Here is a 21,763-nt window from a genome sequence, read left to right on the forward strand (position 1 = left end):
CCCTGATAATTGCAGAGAGATGTTCCAAGATCATACCGTCATTAGTTGTTAATTTTACTGTTACTGATGTGTTATGACTGTAATGATTAGTAAAAGTAATGAATCATCCACAAAAGGCAGGCAAACTCTTCACACGCAGCATATGACATACATTAACAGCTCTGTCAGGTCACATTATCAAAAGAAAAGAATTGAGGGGTCCATAGTCTTGCTTAGAAATTCAGTTAACATTTTCAAAGATGCCCAGAATACCCTATATTACTTCCACAGATTTTAATAATGCCCAAATTATTGTAGTGCTTCAGGCATTATTACCACATTAGCCTTAAATATTCTAAATGCACTAAACTGTATGCAATATATTTTCTTTTTACTGCGTTTATATCTCTGTGCATAGATGTGCACATCACTTACTGCCTTTTAGTACTGTGTTTATGGCAGGTTTTTTGCCATTAGCAAGCTATTTCAAATTGCCCTCTAAGAGGAGGACTACAGAGAATCAGAACTTTTGTTCCATTTCCCCAGCAGTCAGGGCTTCTCAGTGCCATTTCAGAAACAGTATTTCCAGGAAGAAGTTTCCTTTGGATTTCATAAAACATTCTCATTGTCCAGGAGCATAATTTGGAACCTACAGCATCTGCCTGCTTCATTATTTTTGGTCCATGCCTTTTCATCTTATATTTAGATTGTGAACTATGATAGAGTTGTAAGCTTCTTTAAAAATAGAAATCCTCGATTAAATAAATACTTAACAACTGTAATCTCTGTCATATGACCATTCTTAAGGCTCAGTTCAACACATAGTCCATTTTTAAAAGATAGTACATCTGGACCTGGGGAAAAAATAGCAGTTATTTCCAGTCATCTGATCTCATTCCATATATGCAGCCTGTAAGACACCGAGAATGGCACTGTTTAGGGAGAGGTAGAACTCCAGAAGTGACATTTTCTCGGTCCCCTGTCCCAGTGCCAGCCTAGGCCAGGCTGGTTGTGACCATAACAACTGCACATGCTGCTAGACGGATGGTAGAACCATTGTGGAGCAGCCCTTCTGTTTCAGTTAGGATGCAGTGACGCTCGCTGCAGAATTAAGAGCAGTCTGTAGCTTTGCTTAGAAATTCAGCTGACGTTTTCTAAGATGGCCAGAACTTGCATTGCTCTCCTACAGAGCCTTTGACAGCCCCGCTAATTGGGACTATGAGGAAGCATTGAGTCAGCAGAGTTCTGTATCAAATGCAGAGGGCTCTGGAGACTCTTAGTCTGACATGCTCCATGCAAACAGTTTCAGTAACCAAAGCATGTAAAAAGCCAGGGGAAAAAAGTAAGGAAATCATGCTGACCTAGGACCAAAACCCAGATATTCTGAAATTCCCTTCCGAATAGAAACAAGAAGTCAACACTTTTTGCAAAAACACAAATTCTCCAATTCTTATTTTGGGAGTTCTGAAACAGCTGACAAATAAAATATTTTGACAGTGTCAGATGTTTGAGTTTGATTTATGTTTTTTCTCTTAATATTCTAGTTTCAACCATGAATATTTTGATAGCTTTCTCTTGAAAACATAAATGAAACTGACATATTCCTACAAAAAGTTACTTTTTATCTAACCCATGCCTTGATAGAAAATTGCTGTAGCAGAAAGCTCTTTACCAGATCTTCAGGAAAGTGAAAAATCACTAATATCTGTCTGACTCTGAAACACTGAAGATCTCACAGTCTCAAATTTCTCATATTACCATAAAACACTTTAAAGAAAAGTGTTCAAGAAAGAAGGCCTCTATAAACATTCTGTTGGTCAACTGATTGAATGAAGTCCTTTTAACAGAACTTCAGATTAAAAAAAAATTTGTACATTAGCACAGAATTCTAAACCCACCATTTTCCTTTACTTCATAATTTATGATAAATTTTATTTACTGAAAATAAAGATAACTTTTACCTTATGCTTTTTACTGACCTGGAGTTTTCCTTAGGTCTCCTTACTTAGTTTTTCTTGGCAAAACTTACACATAAGTGTAACACTACTACACCTTGATTTGCTAATAATGCAAAGAAACACTCAAAACCACTACCGTAGAGTTAAAAACAAAATAGTTAATTTATTCTAGTATTCAAAGCCTCTCCAAAAACTTAACTCAAATTTAAAACTAAGGTTGACTTGCTGGTGAAGGCAATATGTTCCATACCAGAATTTTTCACAAAATTATGATGTTTGCAACACTGTAAAATAAAATGTAATAGGTCCTGATTTTGAGCAAATTTTAAGGAGAAGCTACTGTGAGGATTTGGTAACAGAAAAAGCTTTTTCTTACTCTATCACTAATGCAAGGCAAAATTTAAAAAAACCCATAGCAACCAAATCATAATAAACATAAATAATGCATAAACTATCCTTACTACATGAGAGCTAGGAAATCTATTACTACTTCTTCCTCACACTTTAAAAGCAGAGGTTAAAAGCGCATATATAAGTTTGTATGCGCAGCAGTTCACAAGATTAATTGCTTGAGTGGAAGGACACAAGCATTGCATCAAAGCCTGTGTAGTCCAGAATCCTAGAAACAAGCCCTCAAGGTAAGCAAGAGAGAGGGGGAGAACTGAGTGGAGATTGCTCTCATAAGAAGTACAACCAAACACACAGCATCATGACAGAAATGAGAGCAGGGAAGGTTGTATTTGGGAGGGGGAAGATGGAAGAAAGCGATGAGGATACAGCTCAGCACCCCCTATGAGTCCTATAGCACATTCTCCCTGCTTAGTGAAGTACCAAAAGAAAAATCTGTTACCCACCAGGCCTTTTATGCAACATCCCAACATTGGTATTAGCAGCTCAATTAAAGTATCACAGCTATCTTAATTATCACAGCTGAGCTGGATTTCCTCTGCCTAACCACAACTGTTTGTAGTGCCTGACTGAGGTCTCCTCCTCACTGTACAAACAAGGAGGAGCAGGGAGAGCTTGTGGGGATGCTGTGAAAGCACAAGGGAGAAAGAAAGGGGAAAAATGATGGAATGCAATCCAAGGATTTTTACATTTTTATTGTTCTTCAGATGCTTGCTAATTGTTATTCCTACAGAAAATTCCTCTCCCAGCCCACATGTGCCTGGGCATGTTGACAGTATTTTGAGCATGTCTGTTTAATTGTCTTGCTGCTGGACCATAGAAAATGAGCAGCTCAGCTTACAGGGGCTACCAGACACCCTGACCAACCTGAAAGCTGTGCATTCTTTTGAGGAGATGCTTAGAGCCACGAATTGTTTTCCAGTAAGCAAGCCAGCCCATGCCCCACCATGCCTCCCAAGGACCTGGGGCTCTGCAATGAGAAGCCCTGTAGCCCTTGGGGCAGCAGCTGGGGCCAGGGCAGAGCTGCCCAGCATCCGGGTTGTGCTCAGTGTGCATGAGGCTGGACTGGTTGTGCTCACCACTTCCTCCCTCCGCATGTGGTTAGCTGATGAAGAGGGTGCGGTTGGGCTCAGAGCCACCAGCTGATGTTTCATTACTGCTTATGCTGGGGTCATGCTTGTCAGCTTTTCCTTGGAATCACCAGAGCTATAAGCACATACTTTTATAATGTAAACCCTCCCTTCTGATGTAATCCCATTAGCACCAATAAACAGGGCGCTAGATCCAAGCTTACAAAGTTCATTTGTCTTCTACTAGCCCAAAGAAGAAGGTTGATGTCGTGCTTGGACACCCTGACCCCAGGGTCTGTGTTAGCAAACACAAGTTGTAAGCAACATGTGGTTGGCTCCATACAGAACCAGTGGAAGCAGCCCTGAGAAGCAGAATCAGCATGTCTGTACAGCAACAACTTTTGGTCTGACCCAAACCAACTGCCATGGCCCCATCCTACTCCTAGCTGTAGCTCTTCCAGGGTACAAGAACCAGTGCTGGCCTGAAGACTCCACATTTCAAGTAATTCCCCCAGGGAAAGTTAAGGCTTCAGCTACATTACTACATTTCATAACCCTGAGAGAGGATAATGTTTATTTTAAAAGCAGATAGGGTGGCAGATTACAGGGCTAAGCTGCAAGACAGACAGAAGGTAGGCATTAGGAAGTCCTGCTCTAACTGTACACATAGCGCTGCAACTGGAGCAGATCTCTGGAAGAAAATGTGGAATTGCCATCAGCTCAATTTTTTAAGAACACTTTAGGCATATTTGACCCTGCTTTAAGACAGATACAGAGAACTAAGTGATACCTTTTCATGATTATCTTCTGGTCTTTTGGGCTTTTATCAGCCATGTTTACTCTCTCCTCTCAAAGTAATGGGTTACCGACTGAATATTTTAAGACTTAAGTAAAACTCAGAGTGCTAAATTACAGTGATTACACCTATGAAATGCTTTTAGAATAAGTATGGGAACACTGTTAATGGGAACATAAGTATCCTTAAATAGAAATATATGTGTAACAAAAACCACACATATTTGAAGAAAAATCCAAAGCAAACATGAAGTAGGTAGTTATCTTTATTACCTTTTCTGATAGATTATACGTAAGTTTGTCTCCTGCTTTTTATATTTGATAGCTGCATCTTCCCAGTTCTTAAAATGTCACCGTGGGTTTTTTTACAGTTTGTTTTCATTATTAACTTTGGTAATAAAACACCCTAAATTTCCTGACAATAAAGACATGGTTTTTTTCCCCAGTTCTATACTACTTTCACAGTGCCCAAATGAGATGATAACTTAAAAACAAATGCATTCTTTGCACCTCTCTCACTACCTCACTTATTTTAATAGAATTTTATGGGGCTTTTCTGCTATTTTATCTGACATGGTTTTGCTTACTCAGAACAGCCAGACAGATGTCCGTTCATGCTCTGTCAAGAGCATCAGCTGCTTTGTTTTGATTAAATGTTTTGTTTTCCTGCTAGCAGAGAGTCTTTCCACTTGGTCAAGGACAAAATTCCAGCCAACGGTTTTTTTAAGGACGTGAACAATGAAACAGATCTCGCCAACAAGACTTGCTTTCCTCTTAGTGTGGGACTCACAGATTTGCTCTAATCATTTGGTCATTTTCCCTAGAATCTTTAATGTTGATTGTAGAGGCTTGTTTCAGTCTCAAAGACTGAACTAAGGAGGAGAAGCAGACTCTTAATCAGGCCATTAGTGCTCTGCTTTCGTGCCATCTAATTCCCCAAAGGCAGATATTCTCAAGAAGAAAAATTTATTATTCATAGAGGTATTATCTAGACAAAAGAGAACCTTCAAATTATGGACTGATTATTTGATATAGCTGCACCCTGTTGATTTTTAGAGTCACATTTTAGCTCAGCAACTTGCTTCACTTGGCTCAGCTTGTGCTCTCTCTTAGCTGATGACATCTTACATATTAACATTCTGTCATGAAGAACATAGGTGTAGCACCAGCTGAAATTAAAAAGAGACAACATACATGAGGTTTGTATCGCATATCTGATCAAAACTGTTGGGACTTCCAAGATGGGAAAAGGTGTCTGATATTTTTTTCCAAAGCCATAACTTCATGTTCTTGCCTGAGAAACCCAGATCAGCCATTTAACAACACCTAAACATATTTTCAATATGTTTTTCAAATTCTTTTGGAGATGTGCATATTGCATCCTTGCAGAAACATACATTTTATGTGCACGTAAAATTGCCAATGAGTGACTTGTCTCTTGCCTTTTCTGCGGATTCATTCTCTGTTTGAGAGATTAACATTATACCTAGTAATAATACAGGATTGTGTGTTTATTTACTACTCAATAAGTATCGCTCACTCAGGCAGCTGACTGGATGTCCAGCAGCTTAAAACTGACTGGATGCCCAGCAGCTCAGGTGCTGATGGGTGTGGAGAAGTTAATTCTTGGCAAAAATTAAATAGGAGGATTTGGGTTTTCCTTTGGAGAAATTATTTCTAAAGAGGATTGGGGAGGAGGGAGATGGAGAAACATAATAGAAATGATGCGATGGCTTTGAGCAAGGGGTGGCATACAAATGGAACTATACAGTTGGAAAAAAAAAACCAAAACCAAAACAAAAAGCAGTTGACAAACTGAGTATTGTAAATGCATGTCTGCCCTTATATGTGTGTATATATATATACACACACATTCATGGCCACTTTCAGAGCATATAGACACCACTGCCACAGACCACAGCCCCGCGTGACCTGACTGGTGACTGTGTTTTAATAGTCATCGTGCTTTCCAAAGCATTACAGAAACAGAAAGCTCTCTATAAATGCTAAGCATTGTGAGAACTACCTTGTTTTGACAGAAACAAAGTCTATTACAGCAAAGCTTTTTTCCTGCCCTGGCACAGGAGGTCTCATCGCCAGAATCCCCAGCCGCATTCTCCATTGTCACGATGACATCTACTGGAGGGGATAGGGTTGGACACAGATTTCCTATGAGTGTTAACACCTCTAACATCAGCAAGGTTGGTGCAAATTCACACACTGAGAACTACTACGCCATTGAAATGTGTGGAAAGCAACACGGCAATTTTAATGTTCTACATATTTTAAATCGCAGCTCCCTCAAGAGACACATGATAAAATAGGATTAGAGAAAATTATTCAAACCTCAGCTGTGTAAATAAAAACGGCTCAGCCACATAATTTTTAATTATTATATGAAAAGGGAAGAAACTTGTTAAATATCTCTTGAAAGACACAAATAAGCATTAACTTTAGAAAAACATGTTTTATTGTGGCACTTCAAAGATATGCAAATCTGAAACACAGATTTGTGAAAACAAGTGCGATATTAGAAATCAGTTTATACTATATATAAACAGTGTAAACTGAAAAGAAAATATATGCAATGCTTTCCATGTGAGATTTTTAATTTTCTCCACAATAAAAAACCCTTCTGTTCGCATGAAAAAATAGTGTATGTTCTTGTTTCTGAAATTAAAATGCAAATAAATCTGCACAAAACTGAAAAGAATTGAGAATGAATATCACGTGAAGCATCACATCTAACTTCCTTTGTTGGAAATGAGTTTCTGCAGTTTGTTCAAATGAATCTGGAGTCACCAACCATTCGAGATGCATTCTCAAAATAAAGTTTTGCAGGAAGGTTTCCCTTTAAGCCCATTCATCATCCCTGGGCTATGGCTAAACCTTGGCAGCCTCCTGCCAGCCGAGGAGGTCCGCTGCCTGCACGAGGGATGGCATGTGCCAAGACTACCTATTGTCCTCTTGTTCACTCTGTTCTGTTCCTTTACAATGGAGAGGAGCAGAGAATAATGATGTGTGGCAAATGCTGTGTGCTAGCAGGTGATATCTGCAGGCTCAGCCTGTGCCTGGGATGCAAAGGCTGCATGTGGATTCTGGCTGCTACTTCCAAGTAAGTTTATAGAAAAATTTTCTGGGAAAGAAGTGTACACACTGGGCCAGAATTTGCCATGAAACCAAACAAAACCAGTCCTGGTCAAATAAACTTGCAGCCTAACACTCCACAAACCCAGACCCACCGGAAAAACCCAACAAAAAAAGAAGCTTTAATTTAACAAAAGAAGGTTGCTTGCCTCCTGGAGTCCTGCCTTCCTTCTCATGCAGGAAAAGAAACAATAATAGGTGTCTGCAGATGAGCGGGTGGGCTGAATTTCATGAATTCTTCAGAAAAATCACAATATACAAAGTCAGGAAATTTTTCTATGTGAAGGAAAATCACTGGAATAATGGAGAGAGGGAAGGACAGAAAAATAACATGAAGGAATCACTGCAGCCAGCATCAGTGGTGAGAGAAATGTGGTGGAAAGCAAGAGAAGAAGAAATGAGACTAGTGTGGGTATCAGAATGGGCTTTGATGGCAAGGGCCGGGATCTTAAACTTGGCAACAGGCAAAGACACTGAAGAATTCAAACTGCAAAAATAACTCTTGCTATTAACAGCAATTGGAGATAATGCAGGACAAACTGGAGAGAAGCAGTGTCTCTGGCTGGGAGGCTAACAAGGAAGAATACCGCGTATGATGTGTTGAACAGTTTCTCAGCCTACAAATAGGTAGGAAGCATGATGTGCCCTTTGCCAAACTGCCTGAGCACACCTGTCCTGGATTTCAAGCTGTCTAGAAATCAGAGCAGCACTGGCAAAGTAATTTGGCGGCAGATTGCTGCTACAAGCAGCCATCTACTGCCCAAGGTATTAGGGTTGGCAGACTAGAAACATGCTGTCAATGCTTGGCAGCTGAGAAACGTGCTGAAAGGTGCTTGTCACACGGCTGAAAGAAAACCACCACACCCCTCATAAATAACACACTTCTATTAAAAAAATATGGTGCCAGAGTATTAATTATGAGTCCCCTAGTCCTTCATACATAACTGTACTTGTTTTCTCTAGTATCAATGACAGAGGTAATGAAAGGCCAGCTTAAAACCCATTATCTGTTGCTTGCATATGAAAGACAAGGATAGCTCTAAAACTGTGAAACTGTCCACACATACAACTATTAGGCTTGCCATCTCCTGTCTAGGAAGGCTGGATGTATTTAAATTCTCTCTGAAATCTCTCTCCTGTCACTGCCAGTTTGCCTCCAAAGGGAGCTCCTGAAAGGTGATCTTCCCCTTCTGTGTCTTCTCGAAGGGTTTGTTAGTGTTTTGACTGCATTTGATCTTCAAGGTCTCACGCTGAAGTTTGTTTCTCTTTTGAGGCTGCATGTGATGTCCCTGAATCCTGCTACTTTCACTCATTATCTTTTCAATGTAGGCAAGCCTGTTCTTGTGTGGGAACAATTACATGTTCTGTGTTTGTTCTTCCCACAGCCTCAGGCTAAGCAGGACAAAGATGGGACACTCAGAATTCATCCTGTTCATAACGTGTTTGTTCTCGGTGATTCAGACATATATCTTTCATCAAACTGTTGCATCTCAGTGCTAAGAATTGTGTTACATCTCCTCATTTTTGTCAGTTACCCATAGAAAGCATCTCAAACCACTGTCATTCATACTGCTTGGATCAAAGATCAGCCTAAATGTGACCCTGCACAAAGAACATCATCAATAGACCCTGATTGCTGATGTTGTATTATGTTCATGTCAGCCTTAGAAAGTCCGCCTTAGTAATTTGTAAATATTCATTGTATATCTTCAATGAGGATTAGAACTGTGAACATTCTTGTAATATCAGAATTACTTCCTTATACAAATGTCCATACAGAAACTTGTTTTGACTGAATTAAAAGAAGCAACTTTTTTTTTTCTCCTGAAAGATTCTGTTTACTTATCTACCATTTCAACACTGAGAATGCAAACTCCTGAGACAGATGCAACTTCAATAGGAAGAACTGGAGAGCAGCTTCCATGCAGCTGCCTTGATTAGGGAACAGGCTCAGCACAATCTAACCTAATGTAGACATAGCCCATCAGGAGTAATTTCTTGTGCCAAAATGTCAAACTTGCTCCACTGTACTTCAGGCACAGCAGTGTTGGTCTGGAAACTGGTGCTGAATCATAGAATCACAGAATGGTTTGGGTTGAAGGGGACGTTAAATCACATCTAGTTCCAATCCCCTGCCATGGGCAGGGACACCTCCCACTAGACCAGGTTGCTCCAAGCCCCGTCCAACCTGGCCTTGAACACTGCCAGGGACGGGGCAGCCACAGCTTCTCTGGGCAACCTGTGCCAGGGCCTCATCACCCTCACAGGGAAGAACTTCTGCCTAATGTCTAATCTAAATCTACTCTCTGTCAGTTTAAAGCCATTCCTCCTTGTCCTATCACTACATACCCTTCCTTATGCTCGCCCAGCACTTTCTCCATTCCCATTTAGACTTTTCCTTCTCAGGAGAACAGAAAAAAAAACCAAGTCCTTGTAAGCAGCAGAGACTGTTCTTGAGCTTCAAATTCTGTAGTGCTGGTTCTCTGCTTCCCTTCAATCTGTGTAACTCAAGGTCTACGTCAATGGGACTAACATTTTTAGATATTGTCCTGGTTTCAGCTGGGATAGACTTAATTTTCTTCTTGGTAGCTGGTACGGTGCTGTGTTTTGGATTTAGTATGAGAATAATGCTGATAACACACTGATGTTTTAGTTGTCGCTGAGTAGTGCTTACTCTAAATCAAGGACTTTTCAGTTCCCCATGTTCTGCCAGCGAGCAGGTGGAGTAGAAGCTGGGAGGGAGCAGAGCCAGGGCAGCTGACCCTAACTAGCCGAAAGGGTGTTCTATACATCATGCTCAGTATATAATAAACTGGGGTCAGTTCCCTGGGAGCTGCTAATTGCTGCCCAGGGCTTGGCTGGGCATCAGTCAGCTGGTAGTAAGCAATTGTATTGTGCATCCCTTGGGGTTTTTACCTATCTTCCTTGGGGTTTATTCCTAGCTATCTCCTTTTCATTATTATTATTGCTGTTGTCGTTCTTGTTGTTATTATTATAATATTTTACTTTATTTCAAATATTAACCTGTTCTTATCTCAACCCATGGGTTTGGTTTTACCTTCTTCCAATTCTCCTTGCCATCCCATTGCAGAGGGAAGGACAGGAGGATGAGGTTACATGGTACATAGTTGCTAGCTGGGGTTAAACCATGACAGACACTTTGCAAGATCAAGCCAGAGTGGACTGCATCTTGTAAGACTGGGCTAGTTTGAGCAGTCATTTGAACATTATAGTCATGATTCTTTTTGGCCACGTAGGGCCTGTGCCTCTCTACTACACTTCATAGTGTACACTTCATACACTTCCTGCATTGTGGGATATCGAGTTTATTTGGCCCCTGAGATTCAAAGCTTTAGTTCTCCTTTTACAATGTCATACATTTCCTGGATGTAGCTAGTTCATCCAGCCAGACTCCAGTCTGCTTCATAAGGCAGAGAACTGCAAGAGTCACTTATGGCATGACCAGCTGCTTGATAGCACACTTCAGTGCTATGCAGGACAGAGAAAACCGTATCCATCTAAAGAAAAGCGCAGCAGAATTTTAGATAAACAGAATGCAATTGTTTCACTGAAATTCATCCAAAAAACCACTATGAGTTGGACTTGCTGTTTTACTAAGTGGTTACAGCTCTGCTGACGTCAGTGGATTTGCAGCTGTTCACCACCACATGAATTTGGCCTTGGATCTAACAATCTTATTGTTTGCAGGGGGGAAAGAGAAGGGTTGTTTGTTTCAGATAAAAGTGGGTCAGTGATTGTGTTGTAGCCCTATTCACTGCCCAGTGGAAACCAGTAAAGCCCCTATTATCTCTCAGTTATATCTATTTTATAGATACATAGATATATAGATAGATAAGATAGATCCCTATTATATCCCAGTTGCACACTGGGGAGATATCGACACATTCCCATGACTGAAGAAGTGAGATACTGCAGGTCAGTGGGCAACAGGCACTGTCTGACCTTTACATACTCAATAAGACTTTTATTAATTTGTTTGAATTTCAGATTATTTTCTGAAAGGATAATACAATATGCTTTTGAAAACAACCATACTATTCCCAGCATCCCTGCAACATGTACTCACTTAGCACTGTCTGGGCTTGGATCCAGACAGATCTACTGCATCTTGTAACCTCCTATCTAGCACACCTTTCAACCCTCTCTTGGTCACCTCCTCTGTCACCTCCTAGGTGTTCAGCTGTCTGTGCCAAGGATCCAATCTGATACGGCCTAGCTGCATCACCCCGGCTCATACCTAGAGAATTGCTAGGTTGTGACCAAAAGCTGTGAGAAAGTCCAGGCAAAATAAAGGAAAGGAACATTACAGAGGTAGGATTGCTGAAAAGGGGTAGTTAAGACCTCCAAGAGGATCCAAGTGGAAGAAGGAAAGGCATAAAATATTACAGGTAAGGAAACAGGGAGATACTACTGTCACTGGAGGACTCACTGAAAGACAGCAATCCAGCAACCCTCATGGTCTGTTCCAGAAAGCAGCTACAATTGACTGCAGAACAGCTTCCTTTAATCATCTTATTTGTTTCTTTCAAAACCAGCTTCTTCCCACCCACAAAACAAATATGCGGTGAAATGAACATGACAAATACATCAGTGTAATTCTAAGATGGTTCCTCAAAGCTAGTTATTCCCAATAGCACATGCATTACTAACACCAAAGATCACTATTCCTTCAGCAGTTGTTTGGAGTCCTGGCTGCTCCCAGGCTCCCAAGGTCTCCCACCGCTGTGCTGTACCTCCAAAAACTCAGCCTGGTGGGTGACTGGGAAGAGAAGAGTAAGAGTATTTTATTTCAATAAATGCCAAAATGACAGAGCTTGTCTGTGTAGTCCCTTTACTTTGCTAACTAACCTGTGTTTTCTGGGTTCTCCTCTACAGCCCTTATTACTCACCCTAGGTCCTATCAGTTCTCTGGAGAGCAGGTGAAGTTCGGCTTATCGTTTACTCTCATGTTAGCTTCGTATGGCACATGCATGCTATCTCAGGAATGAAGAGGGCCTATTCTAGTAGGGGGATGCAACAGCAGCAGTAACAGGAAAGTATTACAGCTGAGCAGGGGACCCGCTGGCTGGACGTATGGATTGCATTCTCCCTGAATTTCATGCATCAGGTCACGCAAAATGATTTTGCTGCTCCTAAATAAGCTGTACCGTTTGTTCATAACTTGTGAGACCCTCTATCCTGCAACAAGCAGGCTCTGGCATACTTACCTCTTCTCAAACCTTTCTCTCCTTGCATTAGTTCTCCCATACCTCTCAGAGTGGGAGAATTAAAAACTAGAGCCAAGCGGCTGAGAAACAGCCAGGATTAAGCCCACGTATGACTGGAAACTTGTGAAAATCTATTCTGTAATAGCATTTTCACGATACAGAAAAAAACAACTCACACAAGTTTGTGAGTGCTGCTAGCTTACCCGCTAATACCCACAATGAGTTCTCCATCCACCCTAAGGTTCCCATGAGAATTAACCCTCAGAAAGTATCATTTACATTCAGACGTTCAAATAAGTGTTTAATGAGGAGTAAAAGTTTTGCAAGCCTGAAACGACCACAGGCTCATACTTCTTAACATAATCCAGAACAAACTACCACTGAAATGATATTTTAAACTTCAGGTGATGTTATTCCAACTTTTAACATTGACAACTCAATATAAATTTTTACTGTCACAAAAAAAACCAACCAAACACAAATCATTTCTAAGGCCATTGGGCAATTATGTGAGTAACAGAATACTGTTAATAATTGGATATTTCAGCTGGATATACACGACTTCGTTCCAAAGGAGGTGCCTCGACTGCATGTCTCCTGAGGATGACTCACACATTGTTTCCTTGAAGGCATTCCATTCCAGGCACAATTTGGAATGGAAAAATATGTTTTGCTTAAATATGTGTATATAAAACTATCATCACGTGTATTGGTGGGGCATAGAGGCTGCGAGTTCCTTTAAATGATGATAGAATCCAAAAACACTATGAAGAGAGTTCTGCTATTTCCTAGTGCGCTTCTACAAAAAAAACCTGCCCCCCCAAGGGTTTTCCCTACATGAGGGCAATCCTTTCTTCTCCTTTTTTTGGTCTTTGAACAAGAAGCAATTCATTGGCTTATTCAAATAGAGGGGTCTCAGGAGTATCCCTTGTTCGCTCTGGGAAATCAGTAAGAAGCTATGAATCAGAACCACTACCAACTTCTTCTGTTGATGAAATCTAATGTTTGTGAACCTTTGTTGGTAGGTGAGATGGGATAAACTTTGCTCAACTGATACTGTCATGCTCCTTTTCTGTATCTCAGTTTAGCTGTGGGTAAAGCTTACAAAGACAAAAGTAATTCAGATAAACTCAGTCCCTGGCTTCGCTGTTCTTATGTTGTCCTATGCGTTCCTACTTTAGAGAAAAAAAAGAAATTTAAAGCTATTAAGTTACAAATTCATGTTCAAAATAGTCACATTCAAAGAGTTCAAATACAGATTTTTACTGGAAGGTCAGGTAATGTTTATTATTTGTCTGAAAATAAATCTCTGAACTTCTGATGCCGTAGTTGTGGAGAGACTGATGCTCTCCGTAACACAAGGCAGCAGTTTTACCCATTGATTTGGACTTTTGCACAAACAGCTCTACTACTCTCTGATCCTGTTTCCAGTTTGGAGGCTAACCTACCGTGAGCTTAAACAAGTTCAGGCACTTAAACACATAATGCCTGAATTCCCCTACTTAGCAAGTGGATTTATTAACACTGAGAGCCATCCCAAATAGGAGCTATTTAGATGCAGGTAATCCTTTTTCTGCTAGGTTTCTCCCAAGAAAAGACTAGTTCTCAAGAGGAGAAAACAGCCCTTGAGGGGGGAATTTTGTTGCTAGAATGTGCGGAAGGGCGCAACATGCTGGAAGAAGACAGGCAATATTCTATGTTATGTTTTCATTTTAAGGTTACAGTATTTCAAATTCACTAAAAAGTATTAATGTTTAAGTCTTCATCAAGTTGATACCCAGTAACTTTTAAGCAATAAAATCAAGAAGGGTACTTTTTTTTTTTGCAATTCAATTCCCTGTGGACTTTGTTTTCTTTAATCCTGTGATTATTATGACCTTCCTACACAATCTCCCTCACTAGGGCTGCTTGCTTTTCCCTCAAAGGAAAAGGAAGCCTAGGGCTTTTGCAGTATCCAGAAGCTCAGCAGTAGGCTCAGGCTCTGCTGGCCCAGCCCCTGGCAAGCATCCCACAGGTCAGCTCTGGAGGGCAGCAGCATGGGCTACCAGCAGACGGGAAAGCCAACCCCAAATCCTTATACTTCAGAGACAGGCTTGCTGTGTTCAGCTGATCTACTACTATGTTGTTACAACCCATGCTATAGCAGTTACTGAACTGGCTTGAAGACACATCAAATACTTTTTCCTTAAGGAAGCAGCAGAGAAGTGGGCTGGATTAGAACTATCATAGACAGACTAAATATTTATCATTCTTAAAAGCAGAAAAGCTAAACGAAGGAAAAGGTCTGGAATTAGTTCCAAACACTACCAAAACCCAGGAGATGTGTTGAGCCTGCGGCAGATGTTAATGACTTCGTGTAACGCCTCCTGTGGCAGAATTAACTTCATCCCACCCACTGGCTGGGGACAGCCAAATGGATCCAGGGAGTCCTCTGCCTTCCTTGTCTTGTTTGCTTTATCTGTTCCCAAAAGGAGATTGTTTTCAGAGTATTTACATGCATTTGTCACAGTTGCCTCCTTTGGCTGGCTCTGGTAATAAATCATTTCACAATAAGCTAAAATGGAAATGCTGGCGTGAAAAAAAGACCACTGCCTGACAAAAGGCACGTACCAACCTGGGCTGCCAGGACAAAGCTGCACTTGCTCCTTAACCCATCGCGTCCCAGGCCTCGCCAGCGCAATACAGATGAGTTATAACAATTAAATAGCATGAAATTCAGATTGGGAGAATGCAGGAGGTACACTTTCAAAACCAAATACATTAGGTGGTGTCTCGCTGTAAGAACCTCCCTCATCCAAACCATGAGAGCCCTGAGCGCATGGGCAGGCTGTGGTGCCCTGACCACCCTCAACCAGGACCCCTGCCCACTGCCCAGGGGCTGGTGCTCCTTGTCGCCTCTCTGACGGCCACTGGACCATCGGCAGGTCCCACCACCACCCCAGCCCTGCTAGGATGTGGGGAGGGCACCCTGCCCATGAGGGCACTGCCCTGCCAGGCTGCGGTCCTGACCTCAGCAGCCAGCTCCTGCCGGGGAAGCCCTGATCTTCCTGCTCCCCAACACAAATGTGCTGCTTTCAGGTAAGCATTACTGCTTGGGTGAACAAGCAGTAAAAATTAAACAGTGCACACAGCACTGTTTTACATGGTGTGAAAAAGAATCACTTTGCCAGTTAGGGCTTTACTTGCAGTTATTTCGTGGTCCATGTTTTCAAAAGAGACCCTAATCTTCGATGGAAAAAGGAAGCAGAAAAACCCCACCCAACTTCCTTACATAATGAATAAGCAAATAAAGTATAAATCCATTTTAGACTCTCTTCCCTCTGCCGTTAAAGCTTTAATGCAACTGACAAATCTATTGGAACAGAAATTTTGGGATGCCTGGGGATGTTGTAAGCTACAGTTCACAGCATGGTAAAAAAACAAGAGTCTTCACTGGCATTGGTGGCACAAGTCTAAAACATGAGAAAAAAAGGAAAAAAATATAAAGCCCTGGGTGAAGGGTACTTAGTCCCTAGAAACAAACAGCAAGAAAGCCTTAATTCAAGACATTAAAACGACTCTCCAAGCCAAGAAATCAGAAGGACCTCTAGTAAACTGTACAGGAGGGAGTATCCTGGAAATAGTTCAAACACAAGGAAACTATTCAGTTCAAATTCCCCTCATGCTCTGGCACAGCTCAGAGGGACTGACAAAAGGTGGGACAAGGCATCCTTGCTCAGAAGAGGCCGCTGGCACCCATAAGAGTATGCTCCTAAGAAGACCAGCAACAGTTAAAAATGTGCCAGTCAAAACCAGAAGATTCATTTCAGGAAGTCCAAGTTCTCCCACTGCTCCTGGGAGTACAAGGAAATAAATTTTATCACCTTAATGCATATGGTAAGGCACCCTGACTAATGTGGTGATAAGCCCATTTTCTCCTTGAAGTTTATGCCTCCTGTAAGCATCAATTCTATTACTTGTCTTGGTGCATAGCACGGTTAAAATTACCGTATGTAGCTGTATGGCAAAAAAAAGAAAGGACTGGTCTGGGATAAATGAAGAACAGCCTCGAGACTGGCTTAAAAAAAATAAATTAAGAAATAAAATCTGGAATGGGTTAAGATGAAAAGAATCAGAATCATCACAATTTGGATGGTGTTTTGTCACTATGTTAGATGATATACTTGAGACCCACATGCAGTCCACTTCAAAAAATCCAACATGCTGACAATCCCTGGTTAATACTATCCCCAACTAAGCATCTGTTTTCATCTTTGATGTCATATTTCCATTAATCCAGTAGCGTCTGGCCTGAGTGCTTGTCATTGATCTTTTTGCTCTCTGCTGTGACATGTTGGCTCATATTTCTCTAATTCACTGAATATGAATTGATCACAAACTCAAGCGAACTAGTTATAAAAGCAATGTCTGATAAATATATAATTAGGGCCTCATCTGGGCAATCTTTCTTTCATGTTGAATGTGCTAGCTCCTCTTCAGTCAATATACACTGAAGGAAGCCTGCTACCGATCCCAAGTCACAGGTTTCAGTTTGATTTTATTGTTTCACCTGGGCTGTTGGCTCTACTCATGACAACAGCACCGCTTGCACTCGTCAGCCATCCATGCTGGTGTTAGCAGAGGGCACTTGACCTGTCACAAAAGCAGACCCAAGGCATTTGAGCCTTTCTCTACAGTACTACCAGAAATAGGATCATAATCACAGAATCATGGAATCACAGAATGGTTAAGAGTTGGAAGGGACCATCCAACCCCCCTTCCATGGGCAGGGACACCTCCCACTAGACCAGGTTGCTCCAACCTGGCCTTGAACACTGCCAGGGATGGGGCAGCCGCAGCTTCTCTGGGCACCCTGTGCCAGCGCCTCACCACCCTCACAGGGAAGAATTTCTTCCTAATACCTAATCTAAATCTCCCCTCTTCCAGTTTAAAACTATCTCCCCTTGTCCTGTCCCTACATGCCCTTGTAAAAAGTCCCTCTCCAATTTCTTGTCAACCTCTTTAGGCACTGGAAGCTGCGCTAAGGTCTCCCCGGAGCCTTCTCTTCTCCAGGCTGAACAAGCCCAATTCTCACAGCCTGTCTTCACAGCTGAGCTGCCCCAGCCCTCGCAGCATCTTTGTGGCTTCCTCTGGACTCGCCCTAAGAGCTCCACATCCCTCTTGTGTTGGGGGCCCCAGAGCAGTGCTGCAGGTGAGGCCTCACAACAGCAGAGTAGAGGGGGAGAATCACATCCCTCAACCTGCTGGTCACGCTCCCTTTGATGCAGCCCAGGATACAGTTGGCTTTCTAGGCTGCAAGCACATACTGACGGCTTATGTTGATACTGGTAAGTGCCACAATAGCCTTAAATCTTTCAGAGAGGATCACTGCACTTCCGAAGGGAGATGGCATGGCTTGGGAAGGAGGGATTTCTCCTGGTCTCCATGGGAATGTTGTCCCAAAAGTGGAATCATTTACTTGTTGTGCGAAACACCAATATACCCACAGAGTCAAGGTATTTTATTTATTTGCTGGTTTGCACAAGATAGGGTCGTTGGTGGCAGCTCCACAAAGCCAGCACACCCGCCTCCCGCATATGTCAGATTATACACATTTCAGAGAAAGAGCACACTTTTCATTGGTCAAAAGTTATTAAGTGCTGTTATTAATTAGTACTCTACCTTCTGCTGGTTCAATTGTTCTCACTTGCTATGTAAATTAGCATGCATGCTCTTTGGGGGGAGGGGGGAGCAAGCCTTTTCAGTCCCGAATTGAGTCAGTGGTCACAATCTCTCCCTGCCACCTTTACCTTCCACCCAGTTACTGTCATTTCTGCTGACTTCTTTCTTTTTGGTAATCGGCCAATCTTCGGTGTCTTTTGGGGCAAGATGTTCCCCTTTCATCAGTCCTTCAGTTCTTCCTTCACGGTTAATATGGTTAGTAAGGAATGCATTGCTTATACAAAGACCTGTTTTGCTAAGTGATGTTGTCAATCTTACTTTGCAACCCAGACACTATTATCACTATGACAAATTCTAATCTTGCTGTACATGGGGAAGAGCGCAGAGCTCTCCTGGGAGCCTTCCCTTCACAACAAAACTGCAGAGCAGCTTGGCATAAGATGTTCTCCATATCCAGCACAACCCTCTGCTTCTCTCTCATGTTCCTGCTATGACCCAGAACTCTCCTCAGCTTCCCAAACACACACGTTGCCCACAAAAAGCAGAGGCACTGCTGGCAAGAGGATGCAAAAGGAAAGAAGGGAGAGGCCTTGCAAGCACTGTTGCCTCATCTGAGTGAAGAAGAGATATGGGGAGATGGGAGAATAGACCCAGACTCAAGAGAACAAGACATAAAACTGGAATGACAGATGTATCCACATTGTGGCAGCAGTTTCCATGCTGAATCTGTATCATTGCAGCATATTGAGATTATCACGTACATTCAGATCCAGAACTACTTTTTGCCTCACTTTGTGAACTCGAAAAAACAACACAGGTGAACTGTTACCATTTTTAGACAGTATATAACAAATTATGAATGCCATGGGGAATTAATGTCACCCCAGTGCCAAAGTAACTGAGGAGCATTCCCTCTGCCCAGAAGCACATGCACCCCTGTGAGAAAAGGGTGCTGTAAATATTCTGATTTTCAGTGCCAGGCTAGGATAAAGAGCAGAATAGACCTGTACCCTGTGTCGTTCTGAATCTGTACTGCAGAGCCAGCCCTTGCAATCTCCTGCATTTCAGCATGATACAGTCATTACTTGAGGGGAATGTCACTACCACGCTATGGATTTGAGATTATTAGATTAAGCAAATAGTGTTCACTAACATTTCAGGGTACCCAGCTGTGCTGTACCAGCCCATTTAGCAGCACTAGTTGGTGGCAAAAATGCAATCTGATACACTTTCAAAACCACAATGAATGTATTACTGTTTGTGCCAGGCCAATCACTTCTCTGTCAAACTCAGAAATAAAATGAGCTTTAGAGAAAAGGATAATCCTTTTCTATTTTTAATTTTAACCTCAGCTTGTGGCTCGAGGGATATCACGAAACTATTAATGTTTGTAGAATGCTTTGAGAATAACATATTTAGAAGAGACACAGCACATTATGCTGCTTTCACTTGTATTAAATCTGTTACAAACTGCCTATTCTGTGATTTGAATTTCTCAGATTTAACAAGGAGCTGACTTTTCCTTCCAATCCTCATCTAAAAATCCTGAATAAAAGATTTTTGTCCCTGAAATGACAGTGTTTTCTGCCATCCCTCCAAGATGCTGATAACTCGGACCTGAAACCTAAGAACTCTGTATGTTTGGGGTTTGTTTCCACCTTGACGTGTTCTTCCTGTGTGGCTTTGTTTAATTACACATGGCAGTGCACGTACATAGGCACATACACACAGAGACAGAAACAATAGCTGGTTTTCATCAAAAAGGAATACAGAATCTTACCTCAGCTAAAATGACATTTAATCTCCAGAGCATTTAAATATAAAGTAAATCTAGAACTCTGTTACATAGCATGCCAGTTCATTGTTGGTGAGCTACCAAGCTCTGCTCCTGGCTCACCATCCAGCACGTTGTTGCTCCCTCACAACCTACTCATCTCATACCATGGCCTGCAGTAGTGAAAACTTGATGAAAGAAACTAGTCTTGTGGTACATGCCCCTTATGGAGCACAGAGGTTCCCTGCATCACAGGTTATCCTCAGTCTGAAATCCCACTGCAAGATTTGGGTATGGCTGACTGCTCACTGGAGCCTGATCTGGATACAGACATCATGTTAGCTGCCTGTCTGCATTACACACACCTCCCTGGACATCTCGTCTAATGCCATGACTAATGCCACTATGCTGTATGACTGATGCTACATACTAATGCTGATCATTAGGTCAAGTAACTCTGCCTACCCCAGGGACAGTGCAGTACAAAGGAAGACAACACACAGTGTCTATCAGTGTAACAGGAGCCAGAGGTAAACTCTCTGCTTAAAAGCAGATCCTCAAGGACAAGAGGGGCAGGCCCTCACTTTTAGCTTACTCCACCACAGCTCTTATCAGCAAAGGAGCCAACCTTGGACTCACCAAGCTAAACTCCTTAAATCAGCCAACCAAGCTCCCACAACAGGGGAATGTACTCAGGAGCCTAACACAGCTATTCTATGTATCCCACACATAAAGTAGGCATCTTATGACTGCTTTTGACCTGAAATTAAAACTGTACAGGTAAATTCTTTACACAGTGAAATCTGAAATTGGCCAGATGTACATTCCTTGTTTTCTCAGGCTATTACGGTGGCAAGACAGGAGTAATTTCTCAGTTTTACTGTTATATAATAAACTCTGTAAAGACAAGTGATAGCTGTGTCAGTCTGTTTTCAATGAAATAAATGATAAACGCATTCCAACTCTTACTAATTCCATGTAGCAATAATTGTTAGATGGCAGAATTGCGGACTTGATGGAACAAGTCCAGAGGAGGCCACAAAGATGATCAGAGGGCAGGAGCACCTCTGCTATGGAGCCAGGCTGAGAGCGTTGTTCAGTCTGGAGAAGAGAAGGGTCTGCCAAGACCTTAGAGCAGCTTCCAGTGTCTAAAGGAGGCCTACAGAAAAACTGGAGAGCGGCTTTTTACAAGGGCGTGCAGTAACAGGACAAGGGGGAATGGCTTTACACTGAAAGAGGATAGGTTTAGATTAGACATTAGGAAGTTCTTTACTGCGAGGGTGCTGAGGCGCTGGCACAGGTTGCCCAGAGAAGCTGTGGCTGCCCCATCCCTGGCAGTGTTCAAGGCCAGGCTGGACGGGGCTTGGAGCAACCTGGTCTAGTGGAAGGTGTCCCTGCCCATGGCAGGGGGTTGGAACTGGATCATCTTTAAAGTCCCTTCCAACCCAAACCATCCTATGATTCTATGAATATCAGAGTCCCCCTTATTAAGGCTTGCCATAGGGTATGTGGTATCAAGAACAAAACCACTCATTCCTTTCCTTTCCAAGACAAAGCCTCGCATTACCCCACGCACAAACCTCTCTCCCTTCAAGTCACAGCATTAAGCTTTCAACACCTCGTTATCTGTGGAATTAAAATTAGAAACACCATACAAGCACACAAACCGCAAGCTCGCAGTAAAACGCAGCTCTGCCTGTCACGACCCTACTCGGACCGAACCACAGGATCACACAGTATTTT

The sequence above is a fragment of the Strigops habroptila genome, chromosome 1 (assembly GCF_004027225.2).
Source record: "Strigops habroptila isolate Jane chromosome 1, bStrHab1.2.pri, whole genome shotgun sequence".
Classification (NCBI taxonomy): domain Eukaryota; kingdom Metazoa; phylum Chordata; class Aves; order Psittaciformes; family Psittacidae; genus Strigops; species Strigops habroptila.